Genomic DNA, 14,921 nt, shown 5'->3' with positions numbered 1-14,921 from the left:
GGCATTCCTTTTGTTGAGATAGTGGGATACTGACACATGATGCAATTTTAACGTTTGCAAGTTCGTATGGGTATTTTGTCAAGTTTCCAATAAAACCATATCCTACAATAGAAGCATTCTTTCTAACTTACTACAAGTAAAATAAACAGTTCTAAAAAAAGACTGTTTGGAATAAGAGACACACTGCCCACTTTAATAAAATAAAATCCAATGTCCTTGAAAGTTATCAATGTAGCATCTACAGCTGGAACAAACCAAGAGATAAAAAAAAAAAAAAACCTAATCATAGATGTTACATGTTTTTGCAGCCAGAAAACCTAACAAAACGCAAACATTGACTGTTTTTTGCGGGTTTTTAAAAGGCGAGGTGGCACATTTTCAAGGCAGCTAGAGCATGCTGTTGCTCTGTAATTAATCTCAAAGCAAACTAAATGTTCATTAGACAGAATGCAGAAACATTTTATTGAAATATATTTATTTTTGCTTTTGAATTAGTTTAATATTTTTACAAACAATAATCTGATGATAGTGTGTTCACATTATGTCCAATGCATGTTCAGATCAGATGATTCCAGGATCATTTTTAATTAATAATAGGATATCATGCTTTGTAAGTTTTTGGTGAATGTACTAATGAATCTGAGGTGTGCTTGGAAATTATTTCATGTTGTATGCAGGAAGATTATCTATTTAACCAAGATAAAGTTTGTGATATTTAGCAGCTAACATTATAAATAAATGTCTGGCATTATTTTTAGGTAATTTTAAATTAAATATTTAAAATCTGAGAGTCTTTGCATTCCAAATGAGATAATCAACATTCACCCTAAATAGTCAGTTCTTTCTTAATAGGTGTAAGGTAAACTGTTTAACCACCAATGTATTATTTTAGCAATCAAAAACAATACATGTAACAAACTGAATAATGTAGTACATTTGTGTGATTAATCAAAATGCAAATGTATGTAATGTATTTTCCTAAAACTCCTTATCCAGTGAAAAGATAATTGAGGCCTTCATAGTGATCCTGTTCTTTAGTTTTAAAATAAACTGTTTGGTAAATATGTATATGTTGAAGTTCTATAGCAACACCCCTCACAGTAGATTAAATAATGTGTTTATGATAAATGAAACATCAGACCATGCAGGCATTATAGTTTCATTATATGAATTCACAAATCATTTTCAAGGCTGCCAACTTCTGTCTGTTTTTATTAGGGGATAGCCTAGCCTTACAAGAACAGGTTTAGAAACAATTGGAGAACACAGCCTCAGAGTCTATTCTAATCTCAGTGGCACCAGAAAGAAGTAAAAGGTAAAATAAACAGCCTTACTTTTAGTAAAATCGTATCAGAAGTTAAATCAGAATCTGACCTATGCTGCTATCTATTATAGCATTATCTATTTATTTTTATTCATGAAAAAAAAACAATTAGTTAAGTTAAAAATAGACACCAGTATTGTACTGAGATTAAACAACACACCATTTCATGTGTTTTTATCCACATTTGGTGTGTATTGAAGTGCAGTTTGGTTAATTTGCAGTGAATCATCCAAAGTAAATTGACTCACACTGTAAGGATTACCCAGTTATGTTTCGGCAATGAGAAATTAATTGTACTTGAAAAGCATTGTACCTGCAAATACAACCAAATTAGGAAGTATGGGGGAGGGGGAGAGCTTGGAAAAGAGTGCTGTCATGTACACTTGCAGTACTATTGACAATTATGAATGTGTCATTTTGTTTTATAATTTCCAATTATAGAACAACAAAACACATCTAAACAAATACATGGGTTGATATGTCTTTAAATAAACTACAATGGTTTGTTTCCACTAAAAGGAACTGCAGAATGACACTTGCAGTTGGGAAAACCATAGCTACATGTTATATAACGAATCTCCTCCTAGTGGCTGATGAGCTAATAATACTGACTTCCACATAAGACACACATTTGCTTCTCGACTACCGTATTGTTTGTGGTTCACATACAGCCCTTGCCTTTCCATTCAATTCAGTGGGCAGGGATACCAATTCATTACAGTTACACACAGACCAAGAATGTAACTATGAGTTATGTCAGCATTGCGTCTGGGAGAAATGGGAGATATCCAGGTTAACAAACTCAAGTTAACTTGCAAAGGAACCATAATAATTTGCTTAGGCAGATGTGAAAATAAATCAAATCCAGATGCACCTCCCACACTAAAGTCTGTTTACAAATAAATTTGGTTAGGTTCACCATAAGAACATACCTCAACTAGGATTCTATAGGCTTGAATAATGCCAAATAATGCTGTTACTGAGTAAAAACTTTACAGTGAAGTACTGAAGCAACCAAACTCAGAACCAGGCAGAATAATTGTACAAATATACAAAGGGGCATGGAAGGTACACAAATTACATGATATGGTACTTACTATTTAAATAAACGCTATGCTGTAATCAGCTGTCTAACTGAGATGTTAAAATATAAAGTATAGTGCTCCAAAATTCATTTTTTCCCTTTTTTTTATGAAATAAGGACAAATTGTTGGTACAAAGTACAGTCAAATGCTTTGATACATGTGTACTGCAGCAGTGTCTTGGTTTTAAATGGAAAATGTACTTGCTACTGTTTTGTCAGCTTTTTAGTTTTAGTTATATAACTTATTTAAGTCTGAAATGTTCACATTTTATTCAGTTTGTGTTTGTTTGGCCCTATGACAGCATGGCACTGTAAGCCTTTATGAAAAGGGTGCTGTAGATCACAGTAGCTACTTTTGGGTCATTTTTAAAGTATGCATTTAATAAGATCGCTCTTTTCAGTTTATAATGTGGAGGTGAAAAAACATACCAAATGCTAAAGCAAACAACAACTGTAGTAAAGATGTGTTTTTCCATATACAGTACTGGCACTGAATTATTGCACACAGTTATCATAGTTTATGTTACCTGACACAGTACTTCATAATAATCTAACTGTGTCATAAATAAAATTTAATCCAAGGGTAGGTTGTGGCTTTTATACAAAACATCAGTAAAAAGGTACTCATAAAAAAGCAGTTACTGTTTTCTTTAGAAAATAAATCTCTTTAGTGCCTTCTGTCCACCATATAAATGATTGTAAATGAACAACTAAGGCAGCAAATTGTAAACCTCTATCTCAGAATGTTTTGATTACATAATTTAAAACTATTTATGGGTTTTCAGTTTGTAAAAGGCTCCTTCACGCTGGAAACAAACAGGTTTGCACAAGTCAGTGTAAGACACGCCAAATCACTGGCTAGCTATGATCGACCACACCATTTTATTAATAAACTAGTCAAAATATTTGACAAACATTTACACTTTTAAAGGTTCTTACCAATAAAAAGGACACAGTTCATTCTGACTAGCCTGCATCTGACAATAGGGGTTGCTATGGTGTGACGAAGCTAAACAACCACATTGTGTTTTCATTACTGTACCTAGTCCATGTAGTTTCTCAGCCAAGATCGGCAACTGGGACTCAAATCAGCGAGTGAGTTTAGCTCTTTTCCACTGGGGATCCCTTATTCACATTCATTTACTCACACTAGTGTTTCCCCATTCATTCCAATAGCACTGTGTGTCTAGATAATTCTGCATGGAAGATCTCAGTGATTTTACTGAATACAATACCTCAGCAGTGTTCATGCTTTGTAACTATAAATAGGCTGGTTTTATTGTTGTTTTAACTAAGTTCCAATTCTGTTTTTAATCTCATTTGAGGGCTCCTTGAAAGCCTCTGTTCAGTTGCCGTGTCTATATTTTATTATAACCCTTTTATTATTGTCAAGAGAGCTCCCTGAGGAATCTGATGTTTTAGCTCAGAGGGATATACTGTATAAAAAGTGAATAACTAAATAAATAAATTCAACCCTCAGAGTGGAGTTATCATCATAAATGTTTCCAGTGAATATATTGTAAGTCAAAGCGTTTCCAGTAAGTAATGCAGAAATTAAAAGATACTGGCTCTTTGAATATGTTCAGCTCCCTTCCCTTTTTTCTTTATCTCATGCTAATAAATGACAGCCTTCCTTACTTTCCCATGATATATTAAGAATCTTTTAATCTACTGTGTTCTTATCTTAATGGAAACTTGTCATAGCAATCATCTGACAATCTGGTCATATCATATGGAACTATAATATCAAAGGTCATGCTTCCCAAATGGGCAGAAGGTAGGTCTTTAGTTTGATGGTAAAGGGGTAACTCACATGATATCTCTTATTGTGTGACATTGTTATTCCAAACTGAATATTCAGGTCAAGTCATGACTGGGATAATATAGGTCAAAAGTTACACTGAGTCAGGTTGCTGTTTAAAACAAAAACAGATTTCTTATACTGTAGGTACTGTCTCTTTGTGACAAAGGGATCTCTGTCACTGGGTAGTTTTAGTTCATGCAGGGAGAATTCTCTGTGTAAAAAAAAAAAGTATAAATCAAGTGTTATTCAGTGTGATCAAAAACATGGTTAAAGGTTAATAACTTGTTAGGGCAATTTAATTGAATATAACAATTAATCTTAATTAATGTCATTGTTTTATGTATGTATACTTAGGGGTATTGTGTTTAATTAGTCATGACTTGAGACCTCAAATATTGGTTATAAATATTGGTTATATAAGGGTGATTATAACTAGAGGCTCATGGGATATTTGAAAACGAGTGAGACAATCTTGGGAAAGAAAAAAAAAAACAACTGAATGAAAGCCAGCATATGGAAACTGCATTTCGAGAACAGCGTGAAAACATAACCAGTTGTTAAGCCATTAAGGGGCAGTAAGTTCAGTCCTGATTTGGAACTGGTCTGTTGTGCCTGAATACCTATTACATACTGTTTACACTTAAGTGATCCAATATATATCTATCTATCTATCTATATATATATATATAGACACACACACACACACACACACACACACACACACAGTTGTCCCGTGTTATACTGTCCCCTGAAGGTTGTGTATGTTTTTTTTTTTCCCTCGCTTATTGCCCGTTTTTGCCCATGGCCCTTACCTAGCTGTATAAAGAAGGTTGACTATATATATATATATATATATGACCAGGAAGGCACAGTTGTCTACATGGATGACATCCTTGTGTTTGGAAGCACAACACAGGAGCATGACAGGAGACTGCATAAAGTCATGGAGACCATTCGAGCTTCAGGGCTGAGGCTTAACAAAGAAGTGTAAACTGTGCTAACCTAAGCTGGAGTTTCTGGAACAGGTGATCAGCAAAGAAGGCATCACACCTATTCCAGAGAGGATTGCAGCCATTATAAGTTTAGATCCACCACAAAATGGGACAGAACTATGGAGACTTACCAAACCTCTCCATCGTTTTGCACCCTGTAAATGAGCTGCTCAGGTCTGATATAGCATGGTTATGGGGTCCACCTAAAGATAAAGCTTTCAACAGAGTTAAAGATATCTTCTGCACCTGTTCTAGAGTTCTTTAATCCAAACAAACCAACAATAGTAAGTGCAGATGCCAGTAGCTATGGCATAGGAGGCATCCTTCTCCAGCAACATGGTAAGGAACTGAAACCAGTAGCCTTCTGTTACAATATGAAAATTGTGTATCGATATCATACAGAAAAATATAACACAATTGCAATATCAAACATATATACAATATAGACATTAACAGATATTTACATATGAAAAGCAATAACTTACTTCAACTTAGTTGTGCTTTGCTTCATAATATTCATGGAGAAAAACTAGGTCTTGTTATACTATTTTACTGTTCCATCACCGGCCACCTCAAAACCAAAATATTTCTATGCTTCACTGCGCACAGACTTTGGGGTTGTTCATTCAGGAAGTAATCTTCAGCTGTTCTGCATGTAAATTCTAACTCACAACACCTCTAAAAGTATTAAGTATGGTGTCATGCTGAATTTTGCATTATTTTTTGATTTCTGATGTTTTGAAAGTACTTCTCATTTATAATACATAAAGTTCGCATTTTAAAATACATAATAATAACGTAAATAATCACAGGGACAAAATGCATTGAACCTCTGACGTATGCTCATATCTCAAAATAATCCCACTAGTGCTTAATGTATCATGCAAATAACGTTTGGTACTTTGTGGCAACAGAGTGTCTTTGCAGATCGGCGGCTCCAGTCAGGTAGCTCCAGCCCTGTAGTCGTGTGTGCACACGATCATTTCATAAACAAGGAAGTAAACAGTAAAACAAATAAATAATTAAACTAATAATTTCAAACTCACACTTTTTTTTATGCTGTATTATTCTCATTCACCCAAACGCAAATATATTTTTGTAGGCTAATTTCGAATTAACATGTAATGTTGAATAAACATTTTTCTCCCTTAATTATTTTCCAAGGAGTGTCATTTTTATCAAATCTAAAGTTACAGGTACAGAATAAGAACTGGAACTTTTGGTATTTGTACATTTAGTTGAGTCAGTAAATCATATTTAACTTGTTTACTTTAAAAAAATTCTTTAAGTCATTTTGTTATGGGAGACCCTGGCTAGTTCTTACTGGGGCATGTTCATAGTGCTATATATAAAGATGACATTAGTACATGATCTTGCTCTGGTAAGGTTTGATTATTTGGTAGTATGTAGAACACAGTATGTATTTATGCTTTTTTTTTTTAATATCAGCACTTTCTGAACATGCCCCAGTAAGAACTTTGCCCGGTAACTGAACAAAATTATAAAATTAGGAATATTTCTATGTAAGTGTGTGACAAAGTGCCCACCCCTGTGTATATTATCTGTTATGTGTTGCGTGTGGTGTGTTTAAATGTTGGTGTATAGACATTGGTACACGGGATATAAACGGGTCTGTGTAACAAGAGTGTTTAAAATGTATATTTGTATTTAGGCACGAGGATTGCACAACACTTCACGTGCAAGTAAAATGTAATAATATGTGAGCATGGGGAATTGCACTTTATTAACTCACGTGCTGGGATTCAAGTGAATAATTCGTAATTGAATCCCAGCACAACAGTATATATAGATGCACGTTGTCACATACTGGCGGTTGGTGTTCGGTGAGCGGAGAACGGGATAGGAGACGGAGGTAGAAGTAATAATAAGAATAGTAGTTATCGTTAAATATAAGCTCACCGTGTTTGTTTGTTAGTCCATTGTTTGTTTTGTTTAGTCCGTTTTGTTTGTCTCTTTTATTTTGGCACAGAGTGCAGTGTCCTGTTGTTTTCTGTTTGTTCAACTTTTTTATTTTACAATAAACCGGCGCAAGCAAGCGCCATCATCATTTCATTTCACATCATCGTCTTTGTATATTTCATTCCTTCCTGGTTCTGACACCGCCCACTTGGCCGTCTTTGTGACAAAGTGGTATACACACAGTGCCAGAAATATGCAATCCTTGCAGATAGTTTTATATTTTCAACTCCTGAAGGCTTAGTAGAATAAATTAATTATTTCCATAATAAAATTTTCTCAACTAAATCATTAGTAGAAAAACAAAACAAAAAAACAAAAAGATTAAATGAGATGACTCGGCCAATGAGGATTGAAGTAGTAGACCCCAGGTATATGTGGGTGCAGAAAATATTATAAAACTGTATTGATCCTTTGAGGAACAGGATCCTGAGGACTCTTCCATCAATGCCCCAGATCAGGGGCTCCCCAGAAGCAGATCTTGCAATTGATTCCTTTGAGTAATGGCAAGCTACTTAATTACTTAACAGTATTTGAGTTAAGAACATAAGAACATAAGAAAGTTTACAAACGAGAGGAGGCCATTCGGCCCATCTTGCTCGTTTGGTTGTTAGTAGCTTATTGATCCCAAAATCTCATCAAGCAGCTTCTTGAAGGATCCCAGGGTGTCAGCTTCAACAACATTACTGGGGAGTTGATTCCAGACCCTCACAATTCTCTGTGTAAAAAAGTGTCTCCTATTTTCTGTTCTGAATGCCCCTTTTTCTAAACTCCATTTGTGACCCCTGGTCCTTGTTTCTTTTTTCAGGCTGAAAAAGTCCCTTGGGTCGACACTGTCAATACCTTTTAGAATTTTGAATGCTTGAATTAGGTCGCCACGTAGTCTTCTTTGTTCAAGACTGAACAGATTCAATTCTTTTAGCCTGTCTGCATATGACATGCCTTTTAAGCCCGGAATAATTCTGGTCGCTCTTCTTTGCACTCTTTCTAGAGCAGCAATATCTTTTTTATAGCGAGGTGACCAGAACTGAACACAATATTCAAGATGAGGTCTTACTAGTGCATTGTACAGTTTTAACATTACTTCCCTTGATTTAAATTCAACACTTTTCACAATGTATCCGAGCATCTTGTTAGCCTTTTTTATAGCTTCCCCACATTGTCTAGATGAAGACATTTTCTGAGTCAACAAAAACTCCTAGGTCTTTTTCATAGATTCCTTCTTCAATTTCAATATCTCCCATATGATATTTATAATGTACATTTTTATTTCCTGCGTGCAGTACCTTACACTTTTCTCTATTAAATGTCATTTGCCATGTGTCTGCCCAGTTCTGAATCTTGTCTAGATCATTTTGAATGACCTTTGCTGCTGCAACAGTGTTTGCCACTCCTCCTACTTTTGTGTCGTCTGCAAATTTAACAAGTTTGCTTACTATACCAGAATCTAAATCATTAATGTAGATTAGGAATAGCAGAGGACCTAATACTGATCCCTGTGGTACACCACTGGTTACCACACTCCATTCTGAGGTTTTTTCTCTAATCAGTACTTTCTGTTTTCTACATGTTAACCACTCCCTAATCCATGTACATGTGTTTCCTTGAATCCCTACTGCGTTCAGTTTGAGAATTAATCTTTTATGTGGGACTTTGTCAAAAGCTTTCTGGAAATCTAAAAAAATAAACCATGTCATATGCTTTGCAATTATCCATTATCGATGTTGCATCCTCAAAAAAATCAAGCAGGTTAGTTAGACACGATCTCCCTTTCCTAAAACCATGTTGACTGTCTCCCAGTACCCTGTTACCATATAGGTAATTTTCCATTTTGGATCTTATTATAGTTTCCATAAGTTTGCATATAATAGAAGTCAGGCTTACTGGTCTGTAGTTACCTGGTTCAGTTTTGTTTCCCTTTTTGTGGATCGGTATTACGTTTGCAATTTTCCAGTCTGTCGGTACCACCCCTGTGTCAAGAGACTGCTGCATGATCTTGGTTAGCGGTTTGTAAATTACTTCTTTCATTTCTTTGAGTACTACTGGGAGGATCTCATCCGGCCCAGGGGATTTGTTTATTTTAAGAGCTCCTAGTCCCTTTAACACTTCTGCCTCAGTTATGCTAAAGTTATTTAAAACTGGATAGGAACTGGATGACATGTGGGGCATGTTGTCAGTATCCTCCTTTGTAAAAACTTGTGAAAAGTAATCATTTAACATATTTGCTATTTTTTTTTCTTCCTCTACGATTTTGCCATTTGTATCTCTTAAACATTTAATCTCCTCTTTGAATGTTCTCTTGCTGTTGTAATATTGGAAAAACATTTTGGAATTGGTTTTAGCTCCCTTAGCAATGTTTATTTCTATTTCTCTCTTGGCCTTTCTAACTTCCTTTTTGACTTGCGTTTGCAGTTCTGTGTTCTCTTTCTGCGTACTTTCTTTTTGGTCCCTTTTTAATGCTCTGTAAAGTGCCTTTTTTTCGCTGAATATTTTTTTTAATTGATCTATTAAACCATTTTGGCAATTTAGTTTTACATTTAGATTTGTCTACTTTAGGGATATAATTGTTTTGCGCCTCTAGTACTACATTTTTGAAGAACAACCATCCTTCTTCTGTGGGTGTTTTCTCTATTTTACTCCAATCTACTTCTGTTAGTCTCTGTTTCATACCTTCATAGTTTGCTTTTCTAAAATTGTAAACCTTAGCTTTAGTCTTTACTTTTGGGGATTTAAAAAACACTTCAAATGAGACCATGTTGTGGTCTGAGTTTGCCAATGGTTCTCTGACCTCTGTTTTAGTTATTCTATCTTCGTTATTTGAAAAGACTAAATCAAGGCATGCCTCCCCTCTAGTTGGTGCCTTCACAAATTGTGTTAGGAAGCAGTCATTTGTCATTTCCACCATTTCTATTTCATCCTTCGCGCTACCCACCGGGTTTTCCCATTTTATTTGGGGGAAGTTGAAATCCCCCATTAGTATGGCTTCTCCTTTGCTACACACATTTCTAATGTCATTGTATAACAGATTATTGTGCTCACCGTCTGAATCTGGCGGTCTATAGCATGCTCCTATTATTATGCCTTTTGAATTTTTGTCTGTTATTCTGACCCATATTGATTCGGTTTTATTTTCTTTGTCCAGGTTTAACCCCTGGGCTTCAAGACTGTTTCTTATGTATAGCGCTACCCCTCCTCCTCTTCTGTCCTGCCTGTCTTTCCTATACAGTGTATACCCACAAATATTATATTCGTCCCCATCACTCTCAGATAACCACGTTTCTGTAACACCTATCACATCACATCATTTGTTGATAAGGACTGGAAGGTCAGGTTGTTGAGCACAAATCTGTAACAGTTTAAAACATTCTATAAACAAACAGTGAAATTAAACAAGGTAATTTAAAGTGGAAAACTTTCTTAAACATTTTATATACATTTCAAAATAATAATAATAAAAAAAAAACACCCTCTCATCGAAAATAGAAAGGCAGACATTTTTAAGATGGACTGTCTCCCAGGGTCATGAAAAATAGTGTCTGTGTGAAATAGTGTCATAAGCTCACACTGATTTATGGGAATGTATTGTGACGTCACACCACCAGTCTATCCACCATGCCCCTAACTCTAATCGTAATCCTAGGACAGTATTTCACGGGGACACTATTTTACATGAAAACAGGGCACAAGCCTCTGGACAGAAGTCAGGGTGATCCTCTTCACTATAGAAACCCCTCAAAACTCTCCGCTGTCCATTTCCCACATATCCTGCAATATCTGCACTCCATAGTGTGGAACTGGGCACGGTACTCCCGAACGTACTTCCTAATGAACACCTTCGAGTTTACAACACCAGTTTGAATTGTAATAATGTCGAATGAGTTATTTGTAATTAATATTAATGTAGTTCCAGTTGTTTCATGGACCTCGTCTTATGTTATATTGGTCCCTTGGCTTATATATAGACAGTTTACAAAAAGGACAACGATACAACTGACAACATTGTGACTAGAGTTTTAATGTAGGCAGCTCTCCTGCCTTCAACACAGTGACATGTAGCTGAAATAAAAGAGGGAGTTTGTTATGCTTAAGTAAGAACCTTAACTGTAGTCACACAATAGCTGTTACAATTAAAAATCATTACACAACCTAATTAGGTCGATACACGTGGGCTTCACTTCAACCATTTAAACTTATAGGTCCAACATAGAAATAGTCAGTCGCTACATTCATACTTATAATGTCATGGGAAATAAGTTTCTTTCTCCAATTAACGATGTGAACATTGCATTCATACAAACACTGCATAATATAATTTAACCACGCAATGAATATTCTGTAATACTACTTATGTGCATAAAGCTTATTTAAACTGAACATTATTTTACTATTAATGGATTTAAATAGATTTTTTTTTAAAGTGATGTTTTGGATTTCAATCCAAGTCATACCAAATGCAATCTGCACCTAGCAACGTGACTAACAGTAAATGCATTTATATTTATAAGCCTGTTAATGTAAGGAAAAAAGCGTTGGAAATAAATTATGTTTTGGTAGCTAAATACATGTGTAATTTTAAGCAAAACAGTAGCCATGGTCAAATATACATTTCTTTGTTTGTTTGTGTGACAGAAATATGAGTTCTGGTGATAAATCTTCCTCCCGACCTGTGGGGGCGCTAAAGAACGCGAGGAGAACTATCTGGAAGGGCTGGCCTGACAGTTTGTTTCCGGGACAGGGAAGTGGGTCAGCCTGGATGGAAGCGAGACTCTGTTGTAAGACCGTATTGATTTGAAAGGTAAACGAGAGGCAGCTGCAAGTAATAAGGCAGCTGCAAACGTTTACCTAGATATCATGCAGGATTACATATAGGAGCCAGGGTAACGCTGATCTTTTCCTTCGTTTGGGTTAACGCTAGGAGAGAAGGACTGAGAGAGGAGCTCTCAGAGAATATAAGAGAAATAAGTGTTTGTTACGTGTTGTGTGTTATTTCTGTCTGTCTGTAATTGTCTGTCTTTATCGTACCACTAGACAATTAAAGCACACCTCCGGAGCTGTCGCCACGAAAGCACTGTCCAGAGCATCACTGCACAGAGCACCTGCACGTTTGGATTCACCCAGGACTGGGGCCGTGCCTTTGTTTTCTGTTCAGGACTGTGTTGTGTTATTCACGCTCCCCGCGCTTCACACATTGTTGTGTACTGCCGGGGCTTTATTATTTGACGGTCGCCGGACCTGGAAACGGCACAATAAACACTTATTCACTAAATTACCGTTGTCTGCCTGTCACTCCTGCATCGCATCACCGCTACACCTGTTCCCCTTACCAACCACTTTGCCACACGTGGTGTCAGATCCGGGATCATGGATCGCAACGCACTGGCAGAGCTGCTGCAGGCGCTGGAGAGCAGACGCGACGCAGAGGAGAGAAGGAGGGAGGAGCGCTACATGACGCTCATTGAACGGGTAGGGCTAGCCATGGCAGTAACAACCCCTACCATAAAATCACCAATGTCGCCCCTGAAGGCTCGGGCGATGAAAATGACAGTGGAGGATGACCCAAAGGCATTCTTGGTGGCATTTGAGCGACTGGCCACTGCGGCGGGATGGCCGAGGGGGTTCTGGGCGAGCCAGGTGGGACCCTGCCTGACTGGGGAGGCTCAGGCAGCTTACCAAGCCCTGAGAGACCAGTACGCCACCAATTATGACCTGGTCAAGCAGGCTATCCTCCGCCGCCTCAACATTACAGCGGAGACGCTGTTCCGGGAATTCCGGAGAGCCCCGGAGACACGCCCCAGGGTGGTCGCAGAGCGGTTGTGCTACCACATGGTCCATTGGCTGACCCCCGACATTATGGTAGAACAATTCTGCCATGTGGTCGGCACCGAAACCCAGGCGTGGATACAGCGCCACAACCCCGACACTCTTGAGGAGGCAATCGAACTGGCCGAAAACTTTGAGGACTTCTTGACATCGGCCCGGGTCGGGATCTTGTCAGTCCCTGCCCTTCACAGTCACCAACCCCTCCCTCCCTCTCCTCCAACACCACCACCATCACCCTTGTTCCCAGCACCCAGACCTCCCAGACCGCCGACCCCATTGGGCCCCCTTGTCTCCCCCCCATGGAGACCGAGGTTGGCCCCCAGCTGGGGTAGAGGTGTTGCCCCTGCCCCTTTGCCCTATCAGCAGCGGAACAGATATGTAACCTATGCGCCCTCTGTCCCCCCTCTCTGTTTCAGATGCAACCAGCCGGGACACTGGGCCAGGTCATGCCCCTCTGCCATGGAGTGTGATGTGGCTGCATGCACGTGGGCATCTGGAACTGGTAAGCACGGGGAAAAAGGTCGGGAGGGGCCCTGTCTGACTGACGTTGTTTTGGGAAATGTGAAAACCCACGCGTTAGTGGACACAGGGTGTGAGCAAACCTTGATTAGGACAGCTCTCTTGGGCGGTGTATCGTGGAGGCCACAAGGTCAGGTGGCCGTCTCCTGTATCCATGGAGACACGGCGACATACCCCACACTAAAAGTATATTTATCGGTAGGACCGATAAAACGTCACCTCATAGTCGGGGTGGCAAAAAGGTTGCCACACCCAGTTATTCTGTGCCGAGACTGGCCAAACTTCAAACAACTGATGCAAATAATGGCAGTCTCAGCCACACATGTAAACGTGGCAGAAAAAAAAAAGGGAACGAATTGGTGATGTGTTCCCTTTTCATCCTGAAATGTTTTCCCCTCTTTTCCATCCTAGAAAAACAAATAAAGACAGACGGACCGCGAAATGGGAGGGAGCGTCTTTGAGACAAGGCTGGGGTCTGGTGGGAAAGTGCTGCAATGGTAACAAACGCCAGTCAAAGGGAGTCGGAACGCAGCGTGACCGGGAAAGCTAGGTTACTGGGCCGACTAGGGCAGAGGCTATTCCAGCCCCTCTCAATGTACCGGACCTGTGGTACTCAAGCGCGGACATAGTGTGGGGCCAACATAATGACCCGTCACTAGTGCAAGCTTGGGGGCAGGTCCGGCCCATTGAAGGTAAGGATGTTGATGGTGCTGGGGCACTAGTATATCCACATTTCAGTATCAAGGGGCGATTACTGTATAGGGTAAACTTAGCCGCGGGCACAGGACAGCCTGTAACACAATTATTGGTTCCCCCATCTTGTCAGACCGTGGTCATGAGGCTGGCTCATGATATCCCTTTTGCAGGGCACCTCGGAACCGAGAAGACAAGGGAACAGATATTGGCTCGATCTTCATACTGATGTGTCGAGATATGTAGCCACATGCCCAGACTGCCAGCGAGTAGCGCCGGGTCGAGTGCACCCCGCCCCTTTGGTCCCACTGCCCATTAGTTCCACTCATTTTGAGCGCATTGCAATGGACATAATGGGCCCTTTGCTACCTTCTGACTCTGGGTATACGCATATATTAGTAGTGGTGGATTACGCAACGTGATACCCGGAGGCAGTTCCACTGAGGTCCACTAGTGTAGCTGCAATAGCCACCAAGTTAGCGCAGATTATGGCTAGAGTAGGGATTCCCAAGGAGATTTTGACTGATCATGGAACCAATTTTTTGTCCAATACGTTACAGCAGGTGTACAAAATATTGAAAATACATCCCATCAGGACGTCCGTTTATCATCCACAATCGGATGGTTTGGTTGAACGCTTTAATCACACCTTATAGTCAATGCTCAGGCGATTTGTAACACAGGAGCAGAAACACTGGGCATTGCTTC

This window comes from Polyodon spathula, chromosome 3 (genome assembly GCF_017654505.1).
Source record: "Polyodon spathula isolate WHYD16114869_AA chromosome 3, ASM1765450v1, whole genome shotgun sequence".
Taxonomy (NCBI): domain Eukaryota; kingdom Metazoa; phylum Chordata; class Actinopteri; order Acipenseriformes; family Polyodontidae; genus Polyodon; species Polyodon spathula.
This window is presented reverse-complemented; position numbering follows the sequence as displayed.